The sequence below is a fragment of the Euleptes europaea genome, chromosome 2 (assembly GCF_029931775.1).
Source record: "Euleptes europaea isolate rEulEur1 chromosome 2, rEulEur1.hap1, whole genome shotgun sequence".
NCBI classification, from domain to species: Eukaryota; Metazoa; Chordata; class Lepidosauria; order Squamata; family Sphaerodactylidae; genus Euleptes; species Euleptes europaea.
The window spans coordinates 73,277,972-73,295,857 of NC_079313.1; the positions used below are offsets into that span (position 1 = coordinate 73,277,972).

The 17,886-nt window shown below is 40.9% G+C and overlaps 1 protein-coding gene across 1 annotated transcript in view; it reads left to right on the forward strand.

Moving 5' to 3' along the window:
* The window catches only part of BEND5 (BEN domain containing 5), a 1,050,378-nt gene that overhangs the window by 836,713 nt on the left and 195,779 nt on the right, over positions 1–17,886 (forward strand). The gene's annotated exons all lie outside the window — the stretch shown is intronic.

The following is a 17,886-nucleotide window of genomic DNA, read 5'->3' on the forward strand; positions in this document are numbered from 1 at the left end:
GTTGTTGATTTTTCCCATCTCTCCCTTCTCTGAGCAGCCTCTCGAGACCTCTGGTCAGCTTGTACTTAAAGTCATGGGAGCCGCATGGACAAAATGACATGGGGCATGAGAAGAAAGGGAATTGTGTGACATTAGTCATACTTGCCTCTTGTGCTGGTGGACCTTCTTGCATCAATGAAAAATCTATGGGAAAGGACAAGGATGGATGCTGTCATCTAATTCCTCCACTTAACAGCAGCCTGTATGTCCTATTACATTTTTCTGTGGAGCTCCTGTGACTTTGATCATCAGCTTTTGGGAAGTTTCAGGAGACTGCTGAGGAAAGAAAGAGGTAGGTATGATCTGTGTCTGTGAACAACTTTGTTCTCACTGTACATAGGATCCAAATCTATTAATACTTTGAACTTGGTTTAATTAATTTTTCCCCAAGCAGGAGGGGGAAAAGTCTTCCTGCCTAGGAGTGGGAAAAATGAATTAGAACAAATTTAAGGTATTGACAGACCACCCAGGAAGACTCTACAGAGGAAGGCAATAGCAAAACACCTCTGCTTCCCACTTGCCTTGAAAGCCCCTTGCTGGGGTCACCATAAGATGATCATGACTTAATGGCACTTATGCACATATGTAAAATATTATGGGCAGTCTTTTATGGGCAGTTAAAAGATATATCAACTTCAATCCTATATGGAAGATAAGACAATAAATAGATATTTAAAAGTACAAAATAGTATGGTTACCAGTGACTTAAATATCTGACTTTCTGAAGACTGTCTCACGAAGGGAGACGAATCGTGTCCCCAGTGGATGCTGTCCAACCTGAAACTATCACTCATCCCATAAACAAAGGCCCAAACTTCTCCCTTCCCTGATGACAATCAACTGAGATTATACCAAGACCTGCTAGGGAGAGATAGCAAAGAATAAGTCGTGTTGTTTATATGTGGAAGTAGAACAATTCTTAGGTGAGGAAACTGCAAGAGGGATTGCAAAGAGAGAAACTTCTGTGGAGTTAAGAGTCTTTTGGTTTTTTCTGAGTCACTGTTACCCTTTTATGTCCTCTTCTCATGCTCCTGGGGGAGTGTACTTCCTCCTCCTTTGCACTCTGGTAGAAATAGTGAATGCTGATGAGAAAAAACCCTGCTAAGGGGGATGCTCCAGGCAATCATTTGCTAGGCCTATTCTTAGGAAGTTCTCAATGTGCCCAATTAGTCAGGGATGTTTTCGGGGAAACAATGGGGAGCCAGTGCTAACAAATTCAGTCACACCCCCTCTATTGTAGGAAAGGAATGCTATGAAGTCCCTCTTTGAGTATAGTTTCGCTTCTGTTGTGTGGAGTTTTTAACATTTTAGTTCCATTTTAGTATTGACAAATCCAATGCTTGTGATTCTAAAAAGAGCAAAATGTTTTATTTCTACTTTCAAATGGAATGACACAAGAAACTATTAGAATAGTTAATATATCGAATGCAAAAACACAGTGTAGAAAGTTCCAGTTCTCGTAACCATGGTTAAGAAATTGGAAACATGCTATAAATGGCTTGTGCATCCTTCCTCTTGTCTTCCTGCATGAAATTTCTCTTCGCTTCGTGTTTCAGAGCAACTGTGGTTAGTTGTACAGGCATACCAAATTAAATTAGGCATGCTACAAACTTCAACGTGAACATAACCACCAGGCAAACTTACCTTGATTAGCATCCCTTAATTAGGCACAGAGACTGGGAAGGGCAGCCATGAAGGAGCTAGAAAGGATTCTGAAGTGTAAGGATGTGTCACTGGCCACCAAGATTAGGTTAATTCATGCCATCGTATTCCCTATTACTATGTATGGGTGTGAAAGCTGGACAATGAAGAAAGCTGACAGGAAGAAAGTAGACTCCTTTGAAACGTGGTGTTGGAGGAGAGTGTTACAAATACCATGGACTGCCAAAAAAAAAAAAAATCAATGGGTTATAGATCAAATCAAGCCTGAACTGACCCTAGAAGCTAAAATGACTAAACTGAGGCTGTCATATTTTGGTCAGATTATGAGAAGGCGCGAGTCACTAGAAAAGACAGTCATGCTAGGAAAGGTTGAGGGCAGCAGGAAAAGAGGAAGACCCAACAAGAGATGGATTGACTCAGTAAAGGAAGCCACAACCCTCAATTTGCAAGACCTGTTTAAAAGTTCAATTTCTTGCTTTATGATTTTATCAGCCCATTCCTGAACAGAGGCGTATGGGGAAGGCGGGGAAGAGGCACAGCGGCGCCTCTTCCTAAGCCGCTCCCCATATGCCATTAAACAAACAAACAAACAAACAAAAAAGCCATTTTGCTGCTTTTTTGTGTTTAACCGGGGCCTTTCGCCCCATAGGGAATAGCGAGGCTGCGCCTGCTAAAAAGCCATTCCCGGCACCGGCGAAAGTGGCCGAAAGGCTCCTCCCTCCGGCCCTCCCCAGCCCACCCCCTGCGCAGGTGTGGCCTCTCCACGCCGTTGCCGGTGCCACGGAGAGGCCGTGCCGGCGCAGGGGGAGGTTCGGTCCCGCCGTGCTCAGCCACCGCCGTGACTGGCCTCGCCGCCAGCGTAAGTATGTGTAATCGCGCGAGGTCACGCCGCCTCCTAAAGAGTTTTGGCCCAATTCTCAGGAATGGGCTGCAAGTGTACCTTGATTCATACTTCTCACATTCCATGTTCCTACTGCATGTGTTGAACAGCTTTGGACTTTCCTTTTGCATGCATCACGTCAGCTACTGATCATTCTTTCAGCTTTAGTCCAGTTGCATCATTAAGAATTGTGCTATTTGTATATGTCCTCTTCTCTTTCCCAGTAGCTAATGGAGTGCCATCCAACATGGGTTCCTGTCTTCCAGCACTATAACTTCTCTCATTTTGGGTTATCTCATCATAAGATTTTTGAGATATAAGATGATCAGAAGTGGTTTATCATTGCCTTCTTCTGCACAGTACTAACAAGAGTTAGCTGAAGTATTACTGCCATTGTCTATGATAGATCCTCAGCCAATGTCACCTTCCACTACTGCTAACGCCCAGTAGATATCCTTCAAGGATTCTTCTGCCCCCATCATGATTGAAACTGTCCATTCTCTTCTACTGATGTTGCTGTTTATTCCTGAATGGATGGATGCATCATAGTCTGGTTTCTCAGCTTTGATCATTCCGCCTTCAGAGGATCTGCTAGAAGTTTAGGCCTTGGGTTCACCAGTTACCAAGTCAAAACCAGCAGCATCCAGGACCAGATGGGGCTGGAACTTGCAGGCAATAGGCATAAATTTATTAAAAGGTAAAGGTAGCATTATTTACCCATGGGGTGACATCACATCACAACGCTTACTAGGCCGACTATGTTTATGGGGCGGTTTGCCATTACCTTCCCCAATAGTCAACACTTTACCCCCAGCAAGCTGGGTACTCATTTTACTGACTTCAGAAGGATGGAAGGCTGAGTCAACCTTGAGCTGGCTACCTGAAACCATACTCCATCAGGATCAAACTCAGGTCATGAGCAGAGCTTTGACTGCAGTACTGCGGCTTACCACTCAGCGCCATGGGGCTCCTATATATATATACCCTAGAAATATACTATCAAAATACTTCAACAACAGCGAAGTTCATAGTCAAGTATAAAAGGTACAGTGGGACCACACACACACACAAGGTAGTGGCTTCTGTATACTTTTCTGTTACACAGAAAAAAATAACATTATATACAAAAAAGAAGCAGTATGCACACATACCTGGGCAAATGTCTTATTAAGGGGATCTCTGAGTAAAAGATTTTTCTGTTAGTTTTTCATTCCATATATGTATAATTTCATGTATGTATAATTGTATGTATAATTTAGAAGAGGGGATATCTATCTCAGGCTTCCAATAGAACATATTTACTAATTTGGTATTTGTCATTGTGTGCATAATAAAGTGCCATTATTAGTTATAAAGAACAGAAAAGTGTATGTCAGTAAACACTGATGAACCTATGAATAAATGTATTGGTTTATTTATGTTTCTGGAGATTTTAAAAAATCTATAATTACCAGGAAGAGCCACAGCATAACTGCTATTTAATGACAATTCTGTTTTGTTGCCATAGAAATGGGTCTGGGATAGTCACCTATAATTTTTCATTCCCAAACCTTACACGTGTTGTATTGCAGAATTATTATAGCAATTGCCCATTAGTCATCATAAAATAAGCAGTTGTCCTAAAGGTATCTACATAGGGTGACATTTCTTCATCGTTATTTTTCAAACGATACAATGCACACTCTTCATTTTCTTCTTTCAGAGTATATATGACAGTCATTTTTAATATGAAAGGCAAAGCTGTGGAGCTAAGCCATCTTCTGGCACAGCACTGTTATGGAATGGGAGAGGCAAAGGTTCAAAACCCAACATCCATAAAATCTAGTGGCTAGCTCTTTGTCTCTCATCCTAATCTATCTATCAACCAAGGTTGTGGAGTCTCTAAAAAAAGACCTGTAGAGCATCTTGTCAATAGAAATTAATAATGATAATTACACCTAAGGGAAAGCTGCAAGTGTTACCTCCTATCAGACCTATAAATAATAGTGACAAGTGACCTTTCTACCATGCTAGACTCAAAGCTGATCATCACGGTTTTGTGAGCATCCCTGTTAAACACTCAAAAACGAGTAGTGGGCATTTCTGAGAGTTGGATAGCATTCTCTCAGAATGTACATGTGGAACACAGATGTGCTCATCCCCCCTCCAACAGATTCTCCCTTCTGCAAGGCATTATCCTCACCTTCCTGAAGCAGGATAACCTGCTGTGTGGGATGGCTCTTTAAACAGAGGATAGTCCCCATCTTGAGCCTATTTTTTCTGTAAATTACTTTTACTAATCTTGCCAGGATTGACAGAATTGTTATTTTTGGAATACCCCAAAGTCAAAAAAGCTACAATTTCTATCATGCCTAACAAGTTCTGTGCATGCATCAGCAGTGGATTACCAACTAATGCCAACTTTGCAAATCAAATGTATTCTAAAAAGTGTTCATTTTAAATTGTGACCAGGTTACAATTTGAGTGTTGATCGATTCAAGAGGAAATGGTTACTGAAATCAGAGCAGGTTTGATTTTTCAAGCAAGTTATTTGTAAAATTTGCAGCATCATTACCAAATGTTGACTCATCTGGGTGCCCATGTCAAAGAAATGCCTCTAGGCAACCAAGTCAAAGAAGCTACTGTATATTGAAAAAGGGCCTTCTCAGTGTGTATGTATGTGTGCGTTAGGCTTTTAGTGTACTACAAATGACAACTAGTTAGTGGATAGTATTAGCGTATGTTAGGAAGCGTTGCAGCTCAACAGACAAGTAATCACAGGAGACTCAGCACATATAAATAAGTGCTCTTTTATTAACAGTGTCAAAGTGCTCCGCTTGGTCACCAATACTCCACAACCCACATCTATACAAGTTCTGTACAACATATATACATTTCTGGCCCTGTCCAGCAGCCAATCAACAGTTAGCCACCCAGTGGTCAGATATCATCCTGCTTGAACCAGTTCAGTCCAGCTTTACTGCTAAATCATGAGCAGTCATGTGACACCAGCTGTCATCTCGCTGTCACTCAGATTACAGCAGTCTACCTGCTTGCTATGACCAGTCTTAAGTTCCAACAGATAGACCAGGCTGCGTAGGTGTCTTGACTGAGTCCAAAAGCTATTCTGTAAGTATTGTCACTTCAATAAAAGCAGTAACTACTTCAGTAAAAACAATAACTGCATTGTTCAACTGGGATGGGAGGACTAATTCCGTATAACTGACCATTTTGCTTGCAAAACCTTTAACATAAGTGGCAACAAAGAAGGCAGCCAGTGTTCATATTTAGGTCAATGTCACAGTGTACCACTGGGGAATGTTACTTGCAATGGTATAGGTAATGACAGATAAGTAGTTATTTTCCCAGTTTGTCTTCTGCGATTCACAGAGATGATTGTATCAAATGTCTAACCAGTTTTTGTGTATCTCCACTGATAATGTAACTAAATACAAACAAAAAATCCATGCCCTATCTTATAATTAATTAGGAGAAGGAAGGACGGAGTGTAAGCATTTCACTTGTTTTTCTCCCTTAACCAAAGCCTACCTTTCAGAACTGGCTTTGGATCAATAATATACTTTGTATGACAATCGTAGCTCAAAAGTGATATACGCATATGCATGGATTGGTTGCACTTTCACTTTGCATTTTACTATGCTCTTGGGACAGTTTCCTTTCCTTTTATCCTTTTATCCCTTAGAAGCTCCTTGATCAATTGATCTTGAGCAGCATATATCTAGTGTTGGAGGGATATAAGGATTGAAACAAATCTTGCCACTGACAATGTAGCCTTGGGGTCCCTATCGCTTAGTAAAAAAGGCATTATGTCAGTCACAGAGGCATTGGATTTGTATATTAAAAGGGGGGAAATATAGTGCGATCGAAGTTCCTCGTAAAAGCGGCATTCCAAAAGGGCATGGGCTAATGAGTCAATAGAGCCAGAAGAGCAAGGGCAGATCCTGTCTGAGTATGGTATATTCAGAATTCTGCCCTGCATTATCATAGAAGGGTTAGCATTCAATCTAGCCAAGCAAAAAGCTCTACAGAGACAAGGAGTTGTCAGATAATATGTATAGGCAGGCAGACCACGTGGAGGGGGTATTCCGAAGAACTGGGATGAACAGACATGACAAGCATGAAAAGTAGTGCTGTTATAATCGAGCTCTTTAATGCGCTTTTTAATTTTGGTAAAAGCTTCAGTTTTCCCAAGATTTAATAACATATCCTGCTAGAAGCCCAACAACGACAGTTTCTCATCTAAGATTTTTTGCAATGAGGATTTAAATGGGTCATGCTTCAGAGAAGCTAGGAACCCCTCAGTGCTAAAGCACAGTTTAAGGTGTAGTTTAAAGGCGGCCAAACACGCCCTAGCTTCAAGTGACATTTGGCCAAACTCGGAACAAAGAGTAACGCCAGCAACACATCGAGGGGCATTTAGAAGTTTTCGTAAGAACTGAAGCAGTGGACGATCTATAGATTCATTGATGACTGTTATCCAGATGGCAACACCAGAGGATAATTGGGGTAATTTTCAGATTAAATACCTGAATAGCCCCTGGAATATATTTGCCACCTTTGGTGTGAAAAAAGTTGACAATAGCACCAACCCCAGGTTTAATTTTGTTGGACACTGCTTTTTGATGGGCATTCCAATTTAGGTTATGGGAAAACAAAATGCCAAGGTAAACAAACTCCTTGACTTGGTCAACCTCAAAGCCATCTAATACCCAGCGAAAAAGAGGCATTTTTCTCCTCTTAGTGAAGATCATAATCTTAGATTTATGATGATTTATTTTAAGACCTTCCCTAGAGCAGTACTCAGAAAAAGTTTGCAAAGACCTTTTCAAACCAATTCTTGTGCGGGTCAGGAGAACTGCATCGTCAGCATAGAGTAGAATTGGGGTGGGATGACTTGCAAGCTTTGGGAGGTGGCAAAACTCCGAGAAATTGGTTGCCATATCATTCAGGTATAGATTAAACAAGAGAGGAGCAAGGAGGCAACCTTGTCTAACTCCCCTGACCAGTTCAAAGGGCTCGGTTAGTTCTCCTTGGTTGCCACAGCGAACCTGAGCTGTGAGGTCAGTATGAAATTGCTGAATAAGCCATAGTAACCTCCTATCCATAGTAGGATGTGATAGTTTCAACCATAGCCTCTCCCTCAGAATGGTATCAAAAGCTCCCTTAAGATCCATAAAACCCACATAAAGGGTGCCATTTCGGGGGGAGGGATATTTCTCGGCTAGATGGGAGAGCACTAAACAGTGGTCCGTGACAGACCAACCCCTTCTAAAGCCAATCTGTTCCCAGCCAAGGATGTCATTACTCTCAACCCAGTCCAACAGCCTCTTTAATAAGTAGGAGGAATACAATTTGCCTAAGCAAGACAAAAGGCTGATTGGACAATAACAGCTTGGGTCAGAGCACTGACCCTTTTTAAAGATTGGGACGATAATAGTATGTCTCCAAGATTTTGGAATGGCTCCTGATGCATTCATTTGTGTAAATACAGGAGCAAGAATGTTGGCCCACCATTCGCTGTTGACTTTAAAAAGTTCATAGGGAATTAGATCAGGACCTGGGGCTTTGCCTGAGCGTAGGCGATCAATGAGCGGTTTAATTTCCTTAGGAGACACATCTGGCCAGGAAATCAACAAATAGAATGGGACAGTTTAAGCCATTTCAAGATGTTTTCTTTCCATTGCTTCCCCCCACCTTTAAACTTCCTTGTAAAATTATTGTCATTCTTATTGTAAAACAAATACCGGGTTATATGTTCCACCTTTGGTGTAAAAATAATTAACAATTGCCCCAACACCAGGTTTGATTTTATTAAACACAGCCTTTTGATGGATGTTCCAGCTCAGATTATAAGAAAAGAGAATGCCAAGATAAGCAAACTCCTTAACCTGATCATCAACAATGCCATCTAGTAGCCAACGGAAAGAGGGCAGCTTTCTCTTCTTATAGATGATCATAATCTTTGATTTATGGTGATTTATTGGACCTTCCCTAAAACAATACTCAGAAAATATTTGTAATGATCTTTGCAATCCAGCTCTTGTACAAGACAAAAGAACTGCGCCATCAGCGTAAAGCAAGATAGAAATACTATGGTTTGCTAGCTTTGGTGGGTGACAAGCCTCTTGAAAAGTCACTGCTAAATCATTCAAATATAAATGAAACAATGAAGGAGCCAAGAGGCAACCTTTTCTAACCTCCCTGACAAAGTCAAAAGTCTTGGTCAATTCCCCTTGGTCACCACAGCGAACCTGAGCTGTAAGATTTATATGAATTTGCTGTATGAGCCATAACAATCTTCTATCCATGCTGGAATTAGATAATTTCCTTCAGTGTCTTTCCCTAGGAATAATATCAAAGGCTCCTTTAAGATCCATGAAACCAGCATATAGAGAACCACTGGGAGGGGAAGAATATTTCTCAGCTAAATGTGAAAGTACTAAACAATAGTCCATAACAGACTATCCTCATCTAAACCCGATCTGCTTCCAACCAAGGACATCATTTCACTCAATCTAATAAAGTAATTTCCTTAGCAAGTATGAAGAATAGTGTTTGCCCAAAGAAGATAATAGGCTGATTGTGTAAGAGCAACTTGGGTCAGAATGCTGACCCTTTTTAAAGATTAGAACTATTATGGTGTGTCTTCATGATTTTGGAATGGCTCCAGAAACATTGATCTGTGTGAAAACAGGAGCAACAAGGGTTCACTCTAAATAGTTCATTTGGGATTAAATCAGAACCTGGTGCTTTCCCCCAATGCAGGCAACCAATGAGGGACTTAATTTCATCAGGGAACTCATCTGGTCATGTGTGCAAAATGTTAGCGGTTACTACAGTTCCAGAACCTTGATTGTCTGGGGAATAATTAAAAAGTTTCTTAAAATAAATTATCCAGACAAAGATGGAATACAGACAGGGACTTTCACATGATCATTATTGGCAGAATTGACAATAGACCAAAAGGCTGAGTTGTCATTGTTATTCATAGCTGTAATCAGAAGTCTCCAGTTCTTATATAAATCTCCCTTTTCCTCCAGTTAATCAAGCTCTTATATTTTTTCTTGAGAACTAACAACTCCTTCAGAACACATATAGTATTATTGCTTTTGAATTCTCTATGTTTCCAAGAAATTGCCCTTTTAAGGAGACTGCAGTAATTTTCTTAATAAATAAAGATTCAAATAAACCAATTAGATTTAAAATACATTTAACTCAATAACAGCAGCCTTAAGACCTAAGAAGAGCTGTTCTTAGCAAAGTCAGCTCTGAAGGTTCCTTTCTATATTGCACTAAGGAGAAAAGCTTAGGGTTCCATCAAACACATACTAGGCCCTTATGGCTTTAGTGTAATGATTGATGATAAGTCGGCGTTAAATGATAAGCGCAAGATAAGTTAACTGAAAGAGAAATAAGGAGACGATCATGACCCATATAGTCACAGACTTTCATACTATTAACTAAAGGGAAAAGGTCCAATGAGACCAGGAAGTAGTCAATTACACTGGCACTGTTTTGTTAAAAAAAAAAAAAAGTAAAATCTTCTAAGGGAGAAAGGCAAAGAAAACAAATACCAACTTGCAAAAGGGTTCCCACTGCCTGACACTGAAAATGTTCTTTGTATTGACGTGGTAACTGCTCATTTAAACCATATTACAGCTCTTGAGTATTTTTCAGTTGCTATTGATGTGACAAATTCTCTTGCACAGAGGACTGCTCCGATCAATAGAGTATGCCTATGCACCTTAGCAACAAAACCTCTTGCTTTGGGATGTCAGTTGAATCTGAACCTTTTTAGCAGCATTAAATAAAGCTATTTTGACTTATTTCTTGGGGCAAAAATACCTAATTTAATACAGCATTTAAGAGAGGCTGGGCAGTCATAGTTTTTGGTGACTGTCCTGTGTTGGAGCAATATTGCTGCTATTAGTTTAAGTGACTGATCTGTCCTTCATCTTAGTAACATTGATCTGATTACATAAAGTAGTCTTTCACCTCCTATCTGAAAACAATTCATAATGTGAATTAATTGAACCCCATCGTTTGTTTTATATCTGCCATATCACTGCAGTATTGGCCAGTCTATACTAACTCCCGATGTGTTTTTGTTTGGTTTTAATGGTTTTCAAGATATGTTTTTATTACATTTTTAATGTTAGCCACCTCGTTGGCCCTCATGAGGACAGAAAGGTGAGGTATACTTTGTAAATAAATAAATACATAATTTTGTATTAAATGCCACTTAAGTGGGGGATTTGCCTTTCACATTGCTTGCTGCCAAGTATAGTCAATAGTGGAATTCAGGCCAGAATATTTGGGTCCATACAATTGGAATAGCCTACTCTGAAAGGCCTGAAGACTTTCAAAAACCTACAATGTTTTCGGATTCATCCAAGCTGAGGTTTTTTTTTTTTAATATTTCCAGTACCATAGCAACAATCATGTGGTCCTTCTTCAACTGGTGAGATTACTTTCTTTAAAATTATATTTTGTCTGTCACTGACTGGTAGTGGGTATCCTCCTTAAGCAGTGTTATCTCAAGCAAAAGATATATGTAAAGGGGAGATAGTTTAGGCAGCTTAAAGTCTGCAAAGACCCATTCCTGAAGGGGGGGCAGTTAGGTAGCAGCCGGGAGTTGCGCAGCCACACCTCTTCCACAGAGGCTTCCTGGCCAGAAAAAGAAAAATGAAATGCCCTGAAAATACAAAAGGCAAAAAATATTTTGCTGGCATAGCCCCACTGTAGCATGGAGGGGCATTCCTGTGGAGAAAGGGGTTGGGAAGCTGCCTAAAGGCAGCTCTGCCTCAGGAACACCCCAGTAATGCCTCCCAGGAGATATTCCAGGGAAACGCTGGTGGGAGGGCATGATGGCGTCCAAAAGCTATGCTACTGCCGTGGTCCAGGGTGGCCGGAGTTAAGTCACCCTACACCGGCATCTATGCCAGTTTGCATGGTGCAAGAGACACAGACACTGGTGTAGAGGTCACACTGGCTCCTATGGGCGTTCAGTCCCCCCTTCAGGATTGCATGGTTAATGTAGCATGACTGAAAACAAAAATGCCTGTGCAGTAACAGCCATAGGCTTGATTTAACTGGGAAAGATGTTGATGTTGAAAACACACCCAGAGCCATGAAATTTCTAATTAGGTATAAGATTTTTTCCTAGAAATTGCTTTGGCCTGGAAAATTGAACTCTTATGCAAGATTAACATTTATTAAGATGAGGGGTTTGTTTTTATACCCCCACTTTTCTCTACCTTTAAGGCGTCTCAAAGCGGCTTACAATCGCCTTCCCTTCCCCTCCCCACAACAGACACCTTGTGAGGTAGCTGAGCTGAGAGAGTTCTGAGAGAGCAGTGACTGGCCCAAGGTCACCCAGCAGGCTTCATGTGGAGGAGTGGGGAATCAAACCCGATTCACCAGATTAGAGTCCACCACTCTTAACCACTACACCACGCTGGCTGTCAAGTTATATCCTGCCCATCTCTTGGCCAATTAAGTCCTTCAGGTTTGTGTCACATGTGTACAGGATGGGCTCTTACCAAAGAGGCAGTCATGTTAGTTTGCTGCAACTAAAACAATATAATTACTTTTAGTAGCAGGAATTTAGACTAATGTATTGTGTATTGTCTTTAGAGAAACAGTCCTATGGATTTATTTCATCCTAAATTATGTGTTTACAAGTGAGGGGAGAGTGTGGGGAATGTATCTAGATAATAAGATAACAATATTTCCCTGTGGTAATTCCCCCCTCCTGTTCCATTGGATTGAAGTTGCTCTATATCCCCTCCCCCACACAGTTTTTTTAAAGCAATGGGGCAGTTTGCAATAATGTATAATATTGGCATTTTTAGACTGCTTTCTTCCCCCAGAGGGACCCAAAGTGGCTTACAAAAAATACCAAATTACAAAAATAACTAGACAAACAAATCTGGACCGGTTCAGAGCTTTCAAACTTTCTCTTGCATGTCCCAAGCGGCAAGCTGTGGACTAAGAGGTAAAGGCCAAGAGTTCATTGGTAGGGTTGCCAGGTCCCTCTTCACCACTGGGCAGAGGATTTTTGGGTGGAGCCTAAGGAGGGCGGGGTTTGGGGAGGGGAGGGACTTCAGTGCCATAGAGTCCAATTGCCAAAGCAGCCATTTTCTCCAGGGGAACTGATCTCTGTCGCCTGGAGATCAGTTGTAATAGCAGGAGATCTTCAGCTAGTACCTGGAGGTTGGCAACCCTATTCATTGGCTGTTGCCCTTTGGGCAATGCCTAAGGACTCATGCCTCCATTCTTTCTTGGCTAAATACCTGCAGGTAAAGGAGAATAAGGTCAGCTAGATAGGATTTAGTTGCAGCTAGCTTTTAGTGAAAGGCTGGATAGTGATAAAATCCCTCTTCATTTTGTCATTTATTATAGGCTGTACTTCAGAGTAGATCTGATTTCTATAAATGAAAGTAAACCAGGAGGCAGGTATTCAGGCCAATCAGTCCCATGCAGAGGTGAAACAACATTTTACACAAATTCAACATTTTGAGCAACTTTTCGAGGGTTATTCTTGCAAAAGAACTGAGTTTCTTAGATCTACTTTTAGGTGTTTGGTAAGAGAAGTGCTGAATTTTAGAATCATGTAATGAATGGCTGTAAAGATGAGCAAAAGGTCAGTAAAGACAAAATATCAAACCAAACCATACATGAAAAGTTAATAACTAAATTGCAAACTGCTCTGCTGGAGGGTCAGTGAACCTTATTTCATTTTATTTAATCTTGATGGTAAACTCTAGCAAAAGGAGATAATCTTGACTTTGGCTCATTAGCTCATTTGTTTAATCTTGAAACTGACCTCTTGCAGGGGCGGTCACTTTCAGCTGCTGCTATTTGCTTAGTATTGTTTCTCTCACCACATGATCAATTCAGTGCGGTTTTGCAAATAGTAGTCCGGTCAACAGAATCAGACACTTTATAAACTAGCTGACTGTTTCCTCTCTTTTAATTCCAGATGATTTTATCCAAACTGTTTATAAGCAATGTGAAGAAGGTATACATGTCCTAGTATACAGAGGCAATTTTGAGAGAGAACCAGTTGCAATGAAAGAAATAGCACACTGGAACCAACTGGAGTATATAGAGGATTGGGGAGGGGAAAACATTTTATTTTATATTTCCCCATACCCTGTGACAAGCCAGAAGGGATGTGTATTAATAAAATTGTAAGGGAATTAACTTGCAGCCACTCACTGTTAACCCATCTCCCCATGGGAAAAGAAGGGTTTTTTTCAGGTTGTGCAGATCATAAACCTTCTGCCTTTAACATCCGTGCCCTGGTTACTAATGGACTCTTCCTCCTTTCATTCCTGATGTGACCATTGAGCTGATGAATTGCACAGATTATACAGTGATAATGGATGGGGAGGGGGGTTTCAACAGTCACTTTAAGCAAAACATGAGCAGTAAATTCTGCTGATTCCTTCAAGTGCACCTGGAGGACTAATGCTGTATTGATGCAGGAGGTGAGAGGAATTCAGAAATCTAGGAACAAGCCTGCTTTAAGTGTGGTTCTTTCCCCTTCCTAATTCACTACCCTCATCAGCTGAGCAGATTCAGGATTTGTTCGTGTTTCTACAAACCTTTCTACATAATATTTTTTGTGCAATGTGTAGTGATTACTAATGGCCTGCGTGAGATCCAGATATCCTTCCTCAATAGGGTTGCCAGGTCCCTCTTCACCTCCAGCGAACGTTTTGGGGGCAGAGCCTGAGGAGGGCATGGTTTGGGGAGGGAGGGACTTCAATTGCCAAAGCGGCCATTTTCTCCAGATGAAGTGATCTGAATCAGCTGGAGATTAGTTGTAAAGCAGGAGATGTCCAGCTAGTACCTGGAGGTTCGCAACCCTATTCCTCCTCAGTCTTGGCTCATCTACACTGGGTCCCAGTTTGTTGCCAGGGACAATTCAAGGTGCTGGACTTGACCTTCAAAGCCCTATATGGTCTGGGACTAAAATACCTGAAGGACTGCCTACTCTCTTATGAACCCGCCTGACCACTATGGTCATCTCAGAGGCCCTGCTTTGGGTGCTCTCACCTTCTGAGATTAGGTGGGTGGTAACCAGGGAAAGGGCCTTCAAAGACATGGCACCAAAGCTCTGGTACTCTCTCCCGAGGGAGGCTCATATGTCCCCTTCTGTTGCCATCTTCTGTCAGTGGGTAAAGACTTTTTTGTTTCGTTTGGCATTCCCTAAGTTGTCTTTCCTTCGTCACAGTGTTTAAATCACTGTTTTTGTGTTTTGTATGTATTTTAATTCTTATTTTTAAATTATCAGTTCACCTGGAGAAAATGGCTGCTTTGGCAATTGGACTCTATGGCAATGAAATCCCTCCCCTCCCCAAACCCCGCCTTCCTCAGGCTCCATCCCAAAAATCTCCCACCGGTGGCGAAGAGGGACCTGGCAACCCTACTCAAACTGGAACATGGAATAACTTTAGAAAGCCAGCAAAGTAGTGGAATGGGATTGGGAACTGATCTCTATCGGCTGGAGATCAGTTGTAATAGTAGGAGATCTGCAGCCAGTACCTAGAGGTTGGCAACTCTAAGTTTGAGGAGGTGAGGCCCTGGGGACTAGGCAGTGGTCTAGTGTGTCAACTGGCCTTACTAACTGGGCTAATGACTGGACCAGATGTTATATGATGCTGCTGTTGGCCAGATAAATTGTAGTTGAGTCACCTTGCAGGGCCACTTTCATAAATAGCTATGCAGGCTTCTGAGGTGCTTTGAGAAAGGCAATCTACAGGCAATCTTCAGGAAGCTTCCCAGATGGGAAATGCTGGGATCCCTGAGGTGGTGGCAAAGACAAGCATAAGCTGCTGAGTTGGGAACCATGGTGGTTTCCTTCCTTTCTTCCAAGAAATGAGGTGTGAGAAACAAGAAATGAAAGGACTTTCAGGGGGTAATCGAGCATCTAGAAAGAGAAATGGAAGATCCTTAATAAAGAGGATGAGACTTTTACATTGAACTTAACTTACTGAAAGAACCCTATGATGACTGGAAAGTCTTATAAGGTCTGACAATGTGATAAAAGTCCTGATCCACTCTGAATTATTTAAAAGTGCAACTTGTAAAGGGAAGATTTGACAGGTTAATCTTTAACATTACCTCTAATACAGAAAAGAGTGAATACCTGTACACATATGATTTATTGTCTCAGCTGTTTGTTTTTTAAAGGAAACAACAATATTTATATTAGTGCTTAACTGATGCTATTTATGTGTGTGTGTCAGTAATATATATATGTGTGTGTGTGTGTGTGTGTGTATGTATGTATATGTATGTATGTATATAATCATTTTAATAGAGATTATTTCAAATTATTCATACCAACACCTATTAATGGGTTTTCACATTCTTTTTTATAACCCATTTAACTGAAAAGTAGCAAAAATAAACCCAATGAAGGGCACAGTCTGGAAGAATAGTAACACAAAGAGAAACAGTCTCGTCTGAGTACTGTTGGAACAACCAAAACATCAAGTGTGCTGTTAGAGATCTGCACTGTAGCATCTTGGAATAGAGATTTCTTTAAGGGCTTTTGTGGGAGGTCTTTTCAAACCAAGTTTCTCCTCATTTTTTTCTTCTGTAACATACATTCTATCCAATTAATTCCCCCAGTTTTTTTGAAGTTCAGCCAAAGCCAGTGAAACATTGCTAGGGCTCACTGGAAAGCCACTGATGGTAGTACAGAAGTCATGCTGAGCAACAGAGTTCATTTTATTGTCATGAAGAAGGCAGCGAGGATTCAAGAATCCGTGAAACTCTTGGAGTTCACACATGAGAAGTGAAGGATTGGAAAATACAACTGTGGCAAGGCTTTCTTTTCTGTTCCCTCCTCTGAGACCTGACCAAGTGTGCATGAATTCATTTACTAACTCTCTGGGCACATATGTATGTCTTCGTATTTATTTTCTTCGTAGTTGATGGCTAAGTAAAATGAAGGGAAATATTGTAATGTAACAAAAGTGTCCCCTGCTGTTTGGTGCCATTTGTGTAAAGTATTTGAACAATAATCCAGCAAAATGTCTCCCCTGCACCATCAAGGGAAGATTCCAAAAAGATAGCCCAATTAGAGATGTCACAGTGCTAATGTGTGTTCTGTTTGCTATATTAAGAAGTGTTCTACCAGCCGAGGTTAGAATTTGGATTTGGTTTCTTCAGGCAATAAGCAGAACATTTCAGTGTGATGGGCACCTTGCATTTAGAATTTGGTGGGTTTCACAAGTGCAGTAAGACATAGCTTCATTATTTTGGTACACATATTCTGACAGCCCTTATGAGCTGGGTAGTAGTGGGATGAGATTTAATTTAGATGTTTAGGATCACCAGGAACTAGAGAAGTCATTTTAGGGTTGTTTTTTTTAAAATGCTCATGAATGCCTTGTCTATAGACAAGGTGCAAAATGAGTTGGTGCAGATGACTATTTGGATTCCGTAGTACACTTCCAAAGGTATTCATTTTGTTAAACAGTTCTAGAAACCTACATGAATCGGGGGTGGGGGGTAGGGTGTAGAGTTTCCAGTTGTCATGTTATGACTAGATAATGAGGGTTCACCTGTCCTCTTTCCCCCCTCCATCATAACGCATGAGCCTAAGCTGTTCAGAGCTGGGGGAGGGGGTCTGCCATTCTTCCCACATAGGGATGGTTTAAACTTAATGCCAAACCATAGTTTTCTACTACATGAAATGGGTCCATGCATTCAGGTTCAAACTGTGGTTTGCAGCACACAGCATAGGTTGCTGCTTTCGAGGTAATGGCAAAATATAGTAAATCAGAAGTTGTTTTTAGTAAATTAGAAGTTGTTAATTACTCCCAGTGTGCAAGGGGGGCAAGGGAACACATGAGCATAGAGCTCACTTGCATAATGACAAATCATAGGTTTGTCCTTAGTGATCTTCAGAGCAGCTCCAAAGGTTCTAAACTGAAGGAACAGAGTGCCAAGTTGTGCTTCCCCTTATAATGTTATTGATGTAACATTCAAAATTTCTGTGAAGGGATTCCCAGTTTCTGGATGTGCATTTCCTCAAAGAAAATTCCTCTTTGAACATCACCTTGGAAGCTGATGGGGGACACAAGGAGAACTTGACTTCTTTTTTTGTCCCTCCCCCCCCCCCAGTCCAAAGTTTAAGCAGTAATTTTTAAAATTGCTGGTATACATTAATATTCACCAACTCTGTGATGAATAGTCTTAAATAAACTTCAGTAGTAGCACCTTTGTCACCATGAAATTATCCAAAAAAATACTTTCCTTGTAAAACATTTATATTATTTCAC